The sequence below is a fragment of the Zootermopsis nevadensis genome, unplaced genomic scaffold (assembly GCF_977971745.1).
Source record: "Zootermopsis nevadensis isolate Lab colony 2312 unplaced genomic scaffold, Znev_1.0 Znev_ptg000027l, whole genome shotgun sequence".
In the NCBI taxonomy this organism is placed as follows: domain Eukaryota; kingdom Metazoa; phylum Arthropoda; class Insecta; order Blattodea; family Termopsidae; genus Zootermopsis; species Zootermopsis nevadensis.
The window spans coordinates 1,223,622-1,238,083 of record NW_028259159.1 but is presented as its reverse complement, the minus strand read 5'-3'; the positions used below and the strand labels follow the sequence as shown (position 1 = coordinate 1,238,083).

The 14,462-nt window shown below is 38.7% G+C and overlaps 1 protein-coding gene across 1 annotated transcript in view; it reads right to left on the bottom strand.

Annotated features, from left to right (window-relative positions):
• RhoGAP19D (Rho GTPase activating protein at 19D) overlaps positions 1–14,462 on the bottom strand; it is a 117,778-nt gene that overhangs the window by 75,845 nt on the left and 27,471 nt on the right. The gene's annotated exons all lie outside the window — the stretch shown is intronic.

The window sequence follows — 14,462 nt, the reverse complement described above, 5'->3', positions numbered from 1 at the left end:
CAACCCGGATGATAGTCATCTTCTCTCTGCTTAATTAAGCACCACGCAACTGCTACAAAGTCCAATGACTTCCTGAGCCAATACCATTAACCTTCAATCTCCTTATCTTCCGAAGACCCATTTTAATGCTAAGGTTCCTTCCCATCTCTGTATCGCTCTTCCAAGTGGACATTTTCCAAGACGTTTCTTCATCAAAACCCAATGAATTTCAATTATTCCCATCCTTCCTACACGTCCATATTATCGTATTCTACTTCATTTCACTATTCCAATGATACCACGTGAACTGTATGACCTCACTTTGTAGTCTAAGATTCTAAAGCGCTCCCTTCGTCCTTAGTACAAACACTTTTCCCTCAAAACAATAGATCGCGTCTCACACCCATAATATGCAACTGCAACAATTATTCTTTTGTTTCGGCAGTTGACGGGATGCTAATGAACATAAAACAAAACAAGGAAAGTACGAATTTTGTTAACAACGGAAATATTCCCGGTATTTTCGCAACATCGGAATCAACTCACGAACAAATGTACACCCACGATGACGTGTGACAACGCTTCGCTTTTCGTCATCAAAAGTTGTATTCGTGGATCCCATGTCGTACATGACTCGCGAATTCGCTCAGGGTCGCCAATTAACCAACGAATAAAGATGCCTACTAAGACTGTCAACTATTATGATAGACGACGCAGTTCAGCATTATGACATGGATTTCCGTTAATTTGTTTACATTCCTAAACAAACAAATTTTACTGAATAACCAAGACAGTCATTAAGCAAGCGATTATTTATTGCCATCTGCCATTCCGCAGAAACCAGACTGGTTTTCTGATTTTGTGTTTAACATGTTTTGCATTAAGATTAATGGCAGGGATGAACTTTATTTTATTGACCGCAATTTTACTATAACTCAAATGAAAGTACTACTGAGAGAGACTGGCCATATCTCTGTGAAATCATTAGTTCGGCTCCGGCAAACGCCAAGAATACTAGCTTCCTCGCTGTTATCCTCAGTAACCCCACCTCATTTTATTCGTCACCAAATAACTGCAGTTTACAGGACAACAATAAACAATCCGCAAGCCAACCAATGTTATTATACATCACTGGAACCTGGTTTTTAGATAAGTTCGTCCCGCCCACGACGGCAATCGGTCTCTGAATTTTACCCCAGGAACCAAGCAGTTTGATTTCTGGCTACTACACACACAAAGACGGACAAAGAAACAGGATCTACATTCAGTTTGTTACTATGGCTCCCTAAAATCACGAATCATGTGAATGCAAATGACCTTTCTCACTTTCTCGGCGCAGAATGAAAGCCGTTTAAACGCTGGAAACTACAAAATGATTACAACAGAACGGAAATGAAGCAGTGGCAGATATTTACAAGATTAATTTCTCTGACACAGTACATGACAAATTATAAAAAGAAAAATCCTATTCAAGCTGCAACAAGGACGGGCTTATGCACCTTAAATGAAGGAACAATAATTGCTAATTAATGGGCATACGCGCATCAAAAATGCATACTCTTCGTCGATACTGACAGATAACATATTTACAAAGACGGTTAACAGTGCACTCGGTGCAAGCATGTACACTAGTTTACGCTGCACAAGAGTGAGAGACCGACCTCTCTCCTCCAAGAGCATCGGTTCAGTCACTTGTAGATCAATAAGGAATTCCTTGCGGACGGAGCTGCAACTGCACAGATTCTGGTTTGCATCTGGTTTCATCTGCCCTCACTTTCTTCTAGACTCTCACTGTCGAGATTGTGTTTAAAATTAAACAACAAACGCTTAAAAATTTTAAAAATTTGGAGGTTTTCATATTGACCTTGACCTTCCTGCTATTCTTTATAACTAATTTTATTTCATACCCATCAAATTAACAACTGCAATGACACTGCACAGCCATCATCTGTGCGATGATACGAACTCCACCCACTGTTTCATGGAAGACATTAATACTCGCCGTTTAAAGTCAAGGGTCACAGTTTTGTATGAAACATGAAGTCTCTGGCCCAGACACTGGAGAGGAAACTGACTGACTGGTGGGTGGATGAGCGGCCTAAATGCAGAGTAGGTAACATTTTAAAATACATTTCGTAGAGGGCACACAGTATAATAACAATGCGTTCTATGTATCTTTCACAGGCTACAGTGTACTTAATAAGATGGGTCATTATCTCAAATTCGGGTAATTTCTTGAGATCTGAGCGCCTTTTCTGCTCCAAGAGGTACAGCTGACTAATTCAATGAAGCAGAGCCCTTGAGACGCTAGTAAGTAGCTTTAACTAAATTCTGATGTTCTGATTACTATTCGTCGGTTCTTTCGTATCTCACTGCTATAATTATGCATACGAATGACAATCTGACATAGCCTACCGGGACAATTAAAACGGCGAAACGATGCATGAAATAAGGCACAATTTCACGGTTGCTCTTCCATTAAAAATCCGGGCCACTGAACAACCACAAACGTGTGACATTTGTCAACTCACACCATGCCCTATTTTAAGTATTCAGAGCTCGCCATATCAGGATTAACACTGAGTCTAAAACAATAAAAATTCCAATTTGTTGGAACATTTTTTTTTGTGTAAACATAATCTGCAGCATATTAAATGTGATCACATCAACTTCTTCATATGCGATTACCTTTCTTAATTCACTGTGATTGTTTTTTCAAGATGTTAAGATGGCACAGTGAGTGCCCTAGATACAGAGGGACGCAGGCTTCAAGTGCAGACGCATGTGGCCCACAGCACAGATTAAGGCCAGTGCAACTTTCCTTCCTTTCTCTTCGAAATGTCACGTCTTTTCTTTCTTGCCGTATTTGTTTATTCATTATCTCCCTTATTTGATTCGTTCTTCAATATAACTCACGCAGAGGAAGAGGATATACTCTGATTTTGCCTTCCTGTGAAAAACCTCAAACTGCAAGAGTCGCAAAACGGACGTGAATCACAATTTGGCACTGCTTTCTTAATACAGCTGATAAACAAACACGTTCCTTTGTGCTTCTACCGATCTTGACCTGTGTAACACATGAATTGTTAAGTCAACACACCTAGTGACCTAAAGAGAAGTCGCGGGCTTGATATATGGCGTTCTCCCTTCCACTCCTCCACTCTTAATCATCATCATCATCATCATCACTATCATCAGCTTGTAATGTTTGTACACACGGCATCACAAGGTAACCCAACCAATAATGCATGAGTTTTATCGGCTTACAACTAATTGAACACACTTCGCCCATGGCAAGTTTACAACACATGTGCGACCTTTTATTAACGTCTCTCACGTCATATACTGGTTGAAGTTTTAAAACGAGCTTCGGATTCGTCTTCCTTCATATAAGACAATGCAACAGCGACTGATTGCTGTTTTTCTATATTATGACATATTAATTCAGGCAGCAATAAACAGATTTATTTCTAAAGCCGACAAATGACTAAAGAAAAACAACCAATACAACCAACAGAATAAATTCAAGAAATCGATATTCAGGATATTTTATTCACTCGTCTTCCTCAAACTACCGATAACTAAAACCAGACATCTGACTGCGCAAGGAAGAGTCATTGAGAAGCTGATAGTTTCTCAACTAGTCAACAAATTCCCGAATAATCATTACCGTATTCACAACAGCCATCCATCAGACCCTATCCTGAGTCAAATGAATCCAGTCCACTCTGACTATTCACATCCTATTTATTATCCACTTTAATAATATTCCATTTCTCACCTGCATCCAGGTCCGACTAAAATCTTGTACGCATATCTTTCACCTACCTCAAGCGTTAATACAAAATTAACTGAGCATTCTGAAAATACGAAACGTGTATTCGAAATTGGAAAACACTTTCTGCATTTATTTATTCTCTAACTGAGATGAAACACAACACGGCGTAGTTTAGGCGTGTTTCACAACATGTGACCCTTATTAGCAGACAAGTTTCTGATCGCAAAGCATAAATGCAACACCAATAATCTACGTGCTACATACTCAACGTATTCATTGACGTCCTGAAAGATAAAGATATTTTATTTACCGTAACTTTCTCTAACGAAACAGTGCTGAACAACTCCCGCTGCTAATCACACCAACATTCAACTCTGGTTTATGTTCCTTAAGCACCATTTCCGTACTCAATTAGAGAAAGTCACGGCAACTAAGTAACTTCGCACTGTCCACTACTACAAAAGGTCCCGAGACACAAGTAATGCTAAGTTTAAATGTCGAATGAACTGATATTATGAAACAACCGGGCAAGGATGTGGTTACGATTTCTTTCATGCATCCAGTCATTAGGTTGCAACGAATAAGGGAAAACCTCTGGATAGCAAGTGCAGCTGCTGAGATACGAATCAAGTATCCCTTAATACATGTCACATACTTTACCATTTGAGTTAATCTGTTCACCCGCAGAAAATAATCGCATTACTTTCCAAAGGCCATATCCTCAATAAATATCAGTAAAAAGTGTCTCAGCAATGATTTCATTGGTTTGCATCCTTTATATTAAATGCCAAATGCTGTTTATATCCAACTGTAATTCAAGGCGATGGTGATCGATAACTTATCGATTTCTGTAACATTTACTTCACGTGACCACCACACTTTTTGTGACAACGCACATGGACGTACATCGCCCTTGATTTAAAGGTTCAATATTAAGCGTACAGTAGTCCTGAATCATTTACGATGGTATCTATACTCCAAACGCTAGACTAAAACCTTTTATATCCTAACAAATTCCACACGAAATCGTCTATACACCGTCAGAAAAGGTGTCATGTATGTATGATATTTCCCTGCGGCAAAAACATAATTAATTTAAATAAGTAATGATCAAAGACAAGGATTATCTACATGTGACCTACGCATTTCTTTTGTGTGATGTAAAAGAATTAAACATAAAATGACAGTACAGAAACGGTAAGAAGACCTCTTATGCAATGTTTCCTACGTAAAAGTAAATTACAAAGAAGCCTACAAAAAGAGGGCTGTCTAAAACTTGTGACAAATGGATGAATCTTTAACCAACACCAATGTTATGCTGAGCATTGTCCAAGAGCGCGTGCAATAAGAGGAATCATCTGCCCAGACAGTGCACGACTTCAAAGACTCGAAATTATTCATAACATTTGACCAGGTCGCTAAGAAACGCAAATGTTTCAAGGACTGTGACCTGAGTAACAGGGAAAAAAAAAATGTATGTACAGAGGCCGATACACTCGACCTGCACGAAATGTAACATTTAATGGTACGTCTACATCAAATATCAGTTAGGGTACAACTAAACATTTATGCAATGCTGTCATTTCAAAAGCACGAATGAGGGGTCTGTATGACATATAAATACTTTTACAGACCACTTCCGTACCAACAGCATAAACAGGTCAATGCTGCTTTGTATACAAATAATACTAAATGTGCATCGTTACTGTTCCACATTTAAAATTTCAGACGCCAATTACGCATAGCATCGGCGTTTCTTACGTAATTGCCATGTATGTGCTTATTACACTTTTCATTCTATCCACATTTACCATTTAAGTATATAAGGTTCAGCAATAACGTAGGCTAATATCAATCAAATGCAAATACGATGAACTGGAAAGCAAGAGGAGAAAGCTGGCGTGGCCTACTTCAAAGGACGTTCTCACCTCACCATACATGGGCGAAAAAAATCGACTATAATATTGGATGCATCGGCCGAAATTTTAGCAGCGTACAGCTTACATCCCGAACAAAATCCACAAACTTTATCGCTGAAACAACCTATCGGATGCATTTTCTAATTCAACGGGCGAGCCATAAAGCAGTGTGACAGAAAGAAGTCAAGATGCATTGCTGTAATCAATCCTCAAATATTTGACTGATAAACATCCGAAATTCCACACGTACGCTTATAAACGTAATTTTAATTTTCAAAAATGCTTTGCCGCAACATTGCCAAGTATCTATCAATGGGTCCAGATGACAATCGACTAGAGCCCCTTGGCATATGACCATCTGAACAGACGTTCTTCAGCTGTCTCTAGAAACCCTGCCAGGATAGGTCTACAGGCCAGTATTTGAACCTGGGACTTCACGAACACGGAGATGTGGTGGTGACAACTACACCACGACCTTCGATATCATATCAGTAAAAAACGCTATACATAACTAAATTACTGAACGTTACTGTACGTAATACGTTTACGATGCCGCTGTACTTTAAATTACATCTTCCTTCTTTCCTTCCTTCATGTGTATATCTCCGTCTTACATAAAATACATACGCCGTCTTTCACTGTGGCAAAACGGTTTTTATATGGCATGCCATTAAGGCACGTCATTAAAAATAACATAGCCCCTTTAACAAAGCGACTTGGGTTTCTGAGAAACCAGCTATGAATCCCGCTTGGTGACCAGATAGTCACATTCAGTCCATCGAAACGAGTTCCAGGCTAAACTACACTACGACCTCTTTCTCCCTGATGATTCAGCATTCACTCCTGTTCTACCATTCTCATTAGCCACGAAATATCCGCAACATTGGAGATTCACGGCGGTGAATATTTCGATAGTGAGATTTCAGGTTCTCACGGCGACGAGTAAGACGACCGTCCTCATCGCCCTGATGATGGAGGCAGTAAGCACCTCTACAGCGTCGGTGCAGTTCTGCGTGTATGACAACCACAATAAAACACTCGGAATATGTCTCGCCTTCACACTCTGACTCATCTTCCATTCAGTAACATCATATGAGAAATGCCCTCACCCGCGTTCAATTCTAAAAAAGAAAATTAAAGACCTCCGAGTCCGAAACGAAGATTCATTTTCCTGGTGTGTCACTACTGCATGGCTGTATTTAAAGAGTTCAACAATAAACTCGGATCTCAAAATGGGAATTGCCAAATACAAATGTGGCCATTTTGGGTATAACATTAAATATTACCAGTACATGAAAATCTGACAGCCTTAAATGAATGTTAAGATGACGATGTAGTTGGTTACATAACTGACATAAAACACCAGCCCCATGCCTTGTCATGTCATCGAAATGGCCTCCAGTCCCTTCAAGTTGTTTTCGTAATCCTGCATCAGAGAGGAAGTAAATGACGTTTCTCAGATCAACACAGTCTATATCTAACAGAATAAAAAAAGTGCTGGCGACCATAAGCTAAAGTTCAGTTTATACTTGAAGCGTTTACATAACAGACAAAAGACTGTATTTTCGGATATGCATGCATACTGTGTCTACCAGTGCAACAAAATGTTAAATACGTACACAGCATTCACTGGCTTCACACAGTTTCCATTGTAATTGAACTACTCAAGCACAGACTCCGAGATCAGGTTTGCCCGAAACAGGATACGTTCTTCTGTATCCTACGAAGGTTGCCTGTTTCCAGACATCACATTTGCAAGAAGACGCAAAAGTTTCGTGAGAGAGACTTCGCTACATCAGCCAATAGAAGAACGCCTACAATTCTAACAAAGATTTATTAGCGGAGTTCACGCAAATGTGAACACTGCAGACAATATAAGCATCCTTTAATTTGTTCCCTGTATCTGTAACACAGCGTGATTTTACAGAATAGCACCCACGATGTTGGAGGCTCTGATTAAGCGTTACAACTGCGTGGAATGAGAAGTGTTGTATTTCTTCCTTCATTTTCTTAGAAATCTTTATTGAAACGTGTTTATTAAACGCGAGCTTTATTTTTTGCTTCGTTCGTGTATTTAACTTACGGAACAAAGAACGCGTGCTACTGGTATTGTACGATTAATATTCGATACCAAGCATAATGCCATGTGTGTATACCTTTGGCTATAAATGCGTGGATGATCAAAGTTCTATACCTCAAAGTAGCAGTATCAACACATTTTGAAAAGAACATAAAAGTTCCGCGTAATATGGCCACCCTCTTGTAATACAAGCACAATTTAGCAAAGTGTACTGTCTTTGATGACTGTAATAAGAAGTTTAATTAAATCACTATTATCATTATTAATAACATCTGTGATTTAAAGGGAAATAATAATATATGGAAGACAATACACACAATTCCTGCACATCCACAGAAGACCTGGTACTAGTCCTACTTAAAGACGTTCAATGCATAAATTATGTAAGTGAACTCGACGTCTGAAAAGTTTACAGGACACACACACACACACACACACACACACACACATATTCATGTCGTCCATAAAAGTTCTGTACTGAATAATAACAAGCATATTTTAAACGTAACTTCTAATTTCATAATGATCTTCACATATGTATCTTCTCTTCATTTCCACAGGACAAAGTCATTTCTTAATAAGTTTAATGTAATTTACAGAAGATGTATCACTACTTTACTGGAAGCTACGATCAAAGCCACAGAGACAATGTCCGTACAACCGAATAAATCAATTACTGAAGCCGTAGAGCGGTATGAGCATAGAAACAGTTGGAGGGCCAACTGATACGGTGCCTTCCTCTTTTTCAAAGGCAGATATTCATGCCCCTGTAACCCTCTTCATTTTGTCTTGTTCATATTTTCTTCTTCCTGTACGAAAAAACTGGGTCATGTTAGGTTACTTCCTCCGGTGTGTGCGTCTTCATATATACGCATACAGCAACTTCGTATACACTGGGTGCCCCAGCACGAGATAAGCACATATCTGCAAGTAAATAACCATCACGAAGGCTCATACAGTCTTTCGCCAAGCTCTCACAAACAAAACAAAAAAGGAGTTACTGAAAACAATTTACATATTACCACTGAGAATAACATTAGCATCTATGCTAATAATTACACAATACGAAGCAACAGTCCTTCACACTGTAACTTTTAAACTGTCAAGCACACAGTACACTCCAAATCAAAATGTTCCCAACCTAAAAAGGGTCTTACACCGAACGCTTACGATGACTGTTTCTTGGGTTTATTTGATGACCCTTTCGCAACAAAACAGGTTGCACGTCGCAGAATAAAGACATGGAAGTGGTCGAGGCATATTTTAAGTCACTATACTATCCTCTGCCTATACTAAATTAGGAAAACCACGAAAGCTTGTCAGAACTGCGGGCAATAAGTGGAACAAGTTACATTTACAAAGCTGTTCCATAATTCGAAACGAAAAACAGCAACTAATTAAGTAAATTGCTTATTTTCTTACAGGCCTACTTTTAGAATAGGTAAGGTCTCTTCTTGTTTATCAATGACAATCGTTCCTAATGGGCGTTACGACACTCCGTTAGTATATTTCAATTACAAGCTAATAATTCCAACGTTATTGCGACAAATAATGAATACATTAAATCTCTGTGCTGACTGACAAACAAAAATGTAATCGAAACAGGCACCGAATCTTTAAGCCATTAAGATATTCAATGCAAGAAAATGTTTGGACAAAACATTTCTTTCATGTCATTAACATGTTTTCACGCGTTTGCCATGATTTCGTAGTCATGGCTGGTTGCGCCACTTCGGCATGAAGGATACATCGAGTCAAGGCCAAGTCAAGACTATCAGGGGTGTACAAAATTATGACCTGGCATTCAGCTTCAGTAATCTTTAATACCGCGGGTTAAAAAGTCTTACAATTGGTCACGACCGCCTCCACCTCTATTCCTCAAAATTTTCTATCCATCCCTCATTCGACACTGAGGGCTGTGTCATTGCTGTCGATCAGTGCTTATACCTACTACAAGAAAATGGCCAAGTATCGATTCAGAAGCAAAGTACCAACGATGGGCCGGACTTTTACTACAAAATTTATAACTTGTTTCGACTAGCAATCAGACGGTTGCTGTCAAGAATCCAGATATGAAAGAGACAAGTCCTTTTAAATCAGGTACTTCTCCCCTTTGATGTGCCGTATTAAAACGTTAAATGCGGCCTTCCCTGCCACCTCTTAGTATTTTAAACAATTTGCAGCATCTAATAGTGGAGCGAATTTATACGTATCCTTAACACATAAAAGGAAATGTATTTCTATTGAACATATCAGCGTGGAAAGCGTTCACAAATTTCCTCAACTTAGATTATGTAGGCTCTTATATGTTGCTTATACTGTCTTTGGAGTCTCGCAACTCAGAAAATTTGTAGAATCCGGAAGAAAGTGTCCACCTCCTTCAGTGTCCATCATGGAGTATTAAGATCAACGCGCATTAATGAACTATAAGAGTGACAATACGCATAGGTTAATTACACACGAATCGATAACAATCGTAAAACAGTTGTCTTAATCAGTACAATATAAACTGAATGGATTGAAAAGGAAGAAATGACGGTATATTTATCGTTGCTATATTGGCACTGGCTTCGACTAACAAAATCCGCTAAGAGACGACAGGATCACTTCCAACGATCTTCCAATTAATTAAATAACTGACTACAAACTATGCTGTATGAGGTGCATGCACATGAGGGTAGGTATCGCTTAAAAATGTTTGGAAGAGACAATGATCAAAACATGAGAGGTGTTTGTTTTACTTCGATATACCTAATCATGAGTTTAACGATTATAATAAACCGATTACATAATTACCGTGTTGATTTCAGCAGCATCATGATTCAAAGAAACATCTTGATCTTTTTTTCAAATAAAATTTTGCTTAGCACGTAAATTTGTACTGTGTTTAAGCACATATAAAGACAAAGTATTGTCCTACCTCTCACAAGTTCATGACACAAGATGTAGGATCAATTTAATGTAAAACAAAATAACCAACAATAAGTTCAATTAATGTAGTTGAAATGTTGTTAATAACACGAAATGTAATGGTTCAGTCTCTTGACGATAGTCTGAATTACAAGTCCTGACAAATAAATATTTAAGAACCCAAAGATAAAATGTAAAAATCCATTCACATAAAACAGAACCACCAGTCTTCTGTAAAATAACGCAGAGACATTTTGTATTTTCTAAGAGTTCTTGAGTACACATACAAACTAGACAAACTACCCAAACCCACTTTCATACCACTTGGCACAGAACTACTCGCTATTTATATTATCTGGTAAGAATATACGAACATCTAAAAATTTAGCACAAATAAGCACTAGTTAACAAATTACATCAGAGACAAACACCATGTTACACACACCACCCACACGAAGGGGATTTTATCTACTTCAAACATTTGCAAGCAGAATACCGAAGAAACGTAATGTACATCAATCATAAAAAAAGTCTGTATTGATTTGAATCTGAAACTACTTCTTCTGGCAAATTATCTAAAGAAAGCCCAAAGGATAGGATACCCATTTATATTTCAATTAGGAAGATCTATAAATTACACTGTTCATCATACTCATGTGTCTTCACAAGAGAAGGGAAGTTAGAAACCAAGTGCACAGCTTCAAATATTTCCGAGTACCAACATGCTACCACCAGAGCATGAACACAGCACGAGGACACCTCTGAAGACGGAATTCAAATAACGACATGTGACCGAGTAGGTCTCGGCACGGTCTTCCTCGTGTACAATCTTGCAGCAACACAATTCATCATAGAAAGTCACGTTCGTTACCTTATTGGGTATGGAAATTTCAGCAATAATTTTATTTCACATATATAAAGCTGAGAGCTTCTACCATTCGCAATGAATGTTATCTTTACGAAGCAAAAGGCACGGTCTAACCAAACAGCAAACTATCCTTGAGATAAACATGGCGAAAAGTAAACTATGACTCTTATTCGGGTACCAAACTCTAATTCAGGGAAGTAGCAATACTTCAGGTCCTCAAATAAGGCAAGGCATTTCATGCGACTAGTTGTTCTTGAAACAAAACATGCCAACAGGGACAGTGTTTCGCTGAAGGCAGGAGGAATATTTTTCCTCAATAAAACTTGAAGATGACAACAATGAAGTTGGGGTGGTGGTGGTGGTGGGAACACACTGTTAGCACAGTAGAAACAATCAGCAACAGCAGAGGATGGGAGAACCACAGGAAGGTGTAGGTGGGCGTACAGGGAGAGAGACTAATGTGCACCGATGAAGATGGTTATCTTCTGGTATGTTTGCGCTGTGTAGTCCGGTTCATACTGACCGACGTTTCAGAACAGTTTATTGTCTCCATCATCTGGCTGATGAGTCGCAAAATGAAAAACTATTTATTATTAAAGCAGCTAGTACACACAGAACTATCCCACAGGGCTCTAGAGCAGCATTTCTCAACCTATGGTAAGCGTACCACTGGTGGTACATGAGCCAATGTTGAGTGGTACACGAACTAAGTAAGAAAATCAAAGGATAATATTAACATAAATAGGTTTCCCTGAACGCATTTGGTTAGTGGTAAATTTAATGTGTTAAATTAGAATTAGTGGTACGCCAGCGAAAAAGGGTTAACACCAGCTCCAGAGGGTTTGCCGCACATTTAAATGAATGCACTTGTTATAACTTCTTACTCCGATATACCGAAATTACGCACAGTGATTATAACACAAGCATTAAGTGTGCATCGTTAGAAGGTGGGCTGGTGATCGCACTGTAATGAAGGCAGCCAATTTATGTATGTAACATGTATGGGTTTGTCAAGCAGTAGGCCTTTTTACTGCATTCAGAACCCCGTGTATTGAGAAATACCTGATTTTCATGTAAACCGTGATGTTACAGACATAAAGCGCCACGCATTTAAGAAGTACTGTTAGTGAATGAATATGTGCTATTAATAACCAACTCGTTGCCCCTTTGGCCAACAGTACGACAATTTATAACATGAAATAAAAAAGTGTACAGGAAGTGCGAAATGTCCGCACTACTGACCTAGTTTTACACATTTTGCAGGTGTAATAAATGGCTAATTCCACCAGAGTGACGTAAAATACTTAACGCGATAAAATATTACGTGGCCTTTATAGCTGTAACTGTTTCAGCGATTCGACGTACTACCGAAATACAGGAGCGCTAATGGGTCAGTAAAAACACGCCCATGTATGAAAAACATATGCGGACGTCTAAGACGAAAGCCGAAAAACAAATTCACCCAAAATCTAATCTACTTCACATAACATTACTCCAACGAACAACAAATATTCAACTTTAGGCGACAAAACAACATAGGCGAAACAACCAAAATTACAGCAACATACAAGTATGTAACGTCGTAAGAAAGTTTGTCTGAATCCGACATACATGCTTCAGGCACTTCGTAACAAAAGGTAAATTTGAAGAGAATAAAACACAAATTCAATTATTCATAAGATACTTCTATGTTTCCTTGAAAACGCACTCACTACAGATGCAAGCTGCTACCGACTGCCATAAAATAGCTATGAACATCATATTAATACGTATCACAACAACAATCTAAGAAGATTATAATATTTAGACTGGCGTCAAAAGTAGGTAATTACGTAGGCAGGAAAACAAACATTTTACTCAGAAAGCGCACACCACAGTACTAACACACACACATACACACCTCTGAATATGAGAGTACAATCGTATTTAATAACAAATCTCACACCACGACCACTAGAAAACGAACAGTTGTGACACACGACCCACCGAGCCCTGTCCGGGGCAGCCAGCACACTATGGACGACTTTACTGCATGCAGCAAGCTAGGCCAGCAGCAGATGAGAAAAGAACTCCGCCCCCGCGACACTGATGGGCCGGCGCGAACTGACGGTTCCATAAAACAATCACTACATTTGTGCGTCGTATCGTGCCTATGCCTATGCGAGGCTAATTCGACCAAATCAAAAAACACAAGAATGAGACAATTACGTTCGTAATTCTGCAACGGCCGCCATCTGAAGTAACAGAATTCTCAATTTCAATTTCCAGAAAATAGCATACTGCGTTAAATTTTTACAGTACAGTGATAACTTATACGCAGCATCTACTTTAAGACTGAATAACTCGGCATTTTGCCCAATGACGATCGAACCTACAGGCTTCATGATTCTCAAAAGCACTCGCGATTATTTTCCTAAACAGCATTAACCGACAGACCTTTGTAATGCAGAGGCGTAGTTTTCTCTCAGGTAGAAACTTGTTATATATAATTTAAATTTAGTTCGTAATTCAAAGAGTTAAACAATGCAGTTCTACAATAAAAAGGATATATCAATATTGGAAATATAAAGTAATATCAAGTTTTACGAGCATCTGTCATTAAAATGTGATATAAAATATTTGGCCGTGATGTAAAATTGCACAGGGAAAATGTGTACTCAGCAGATTATGATTCGATTCGAAAATGTTTACATGTAATTTCCAGTTAAAGTTATCCTTAGGCCACGTCATAAATGGTATACTGGTAATATGCGTGCATTATTCACACGAAGAGGAGGAATTGGTTCACGCTCTGGCCAAATTTTCACCACAAGAAAGAGTCCTTGGTAACATGCTGGACAGGAGATTGGGTGGATTCCAGAACCATTTGGGTAACTGTAATGAAAACAATTCCAACGTACCCGCAGATACTTGAACCACAGCCGTCAG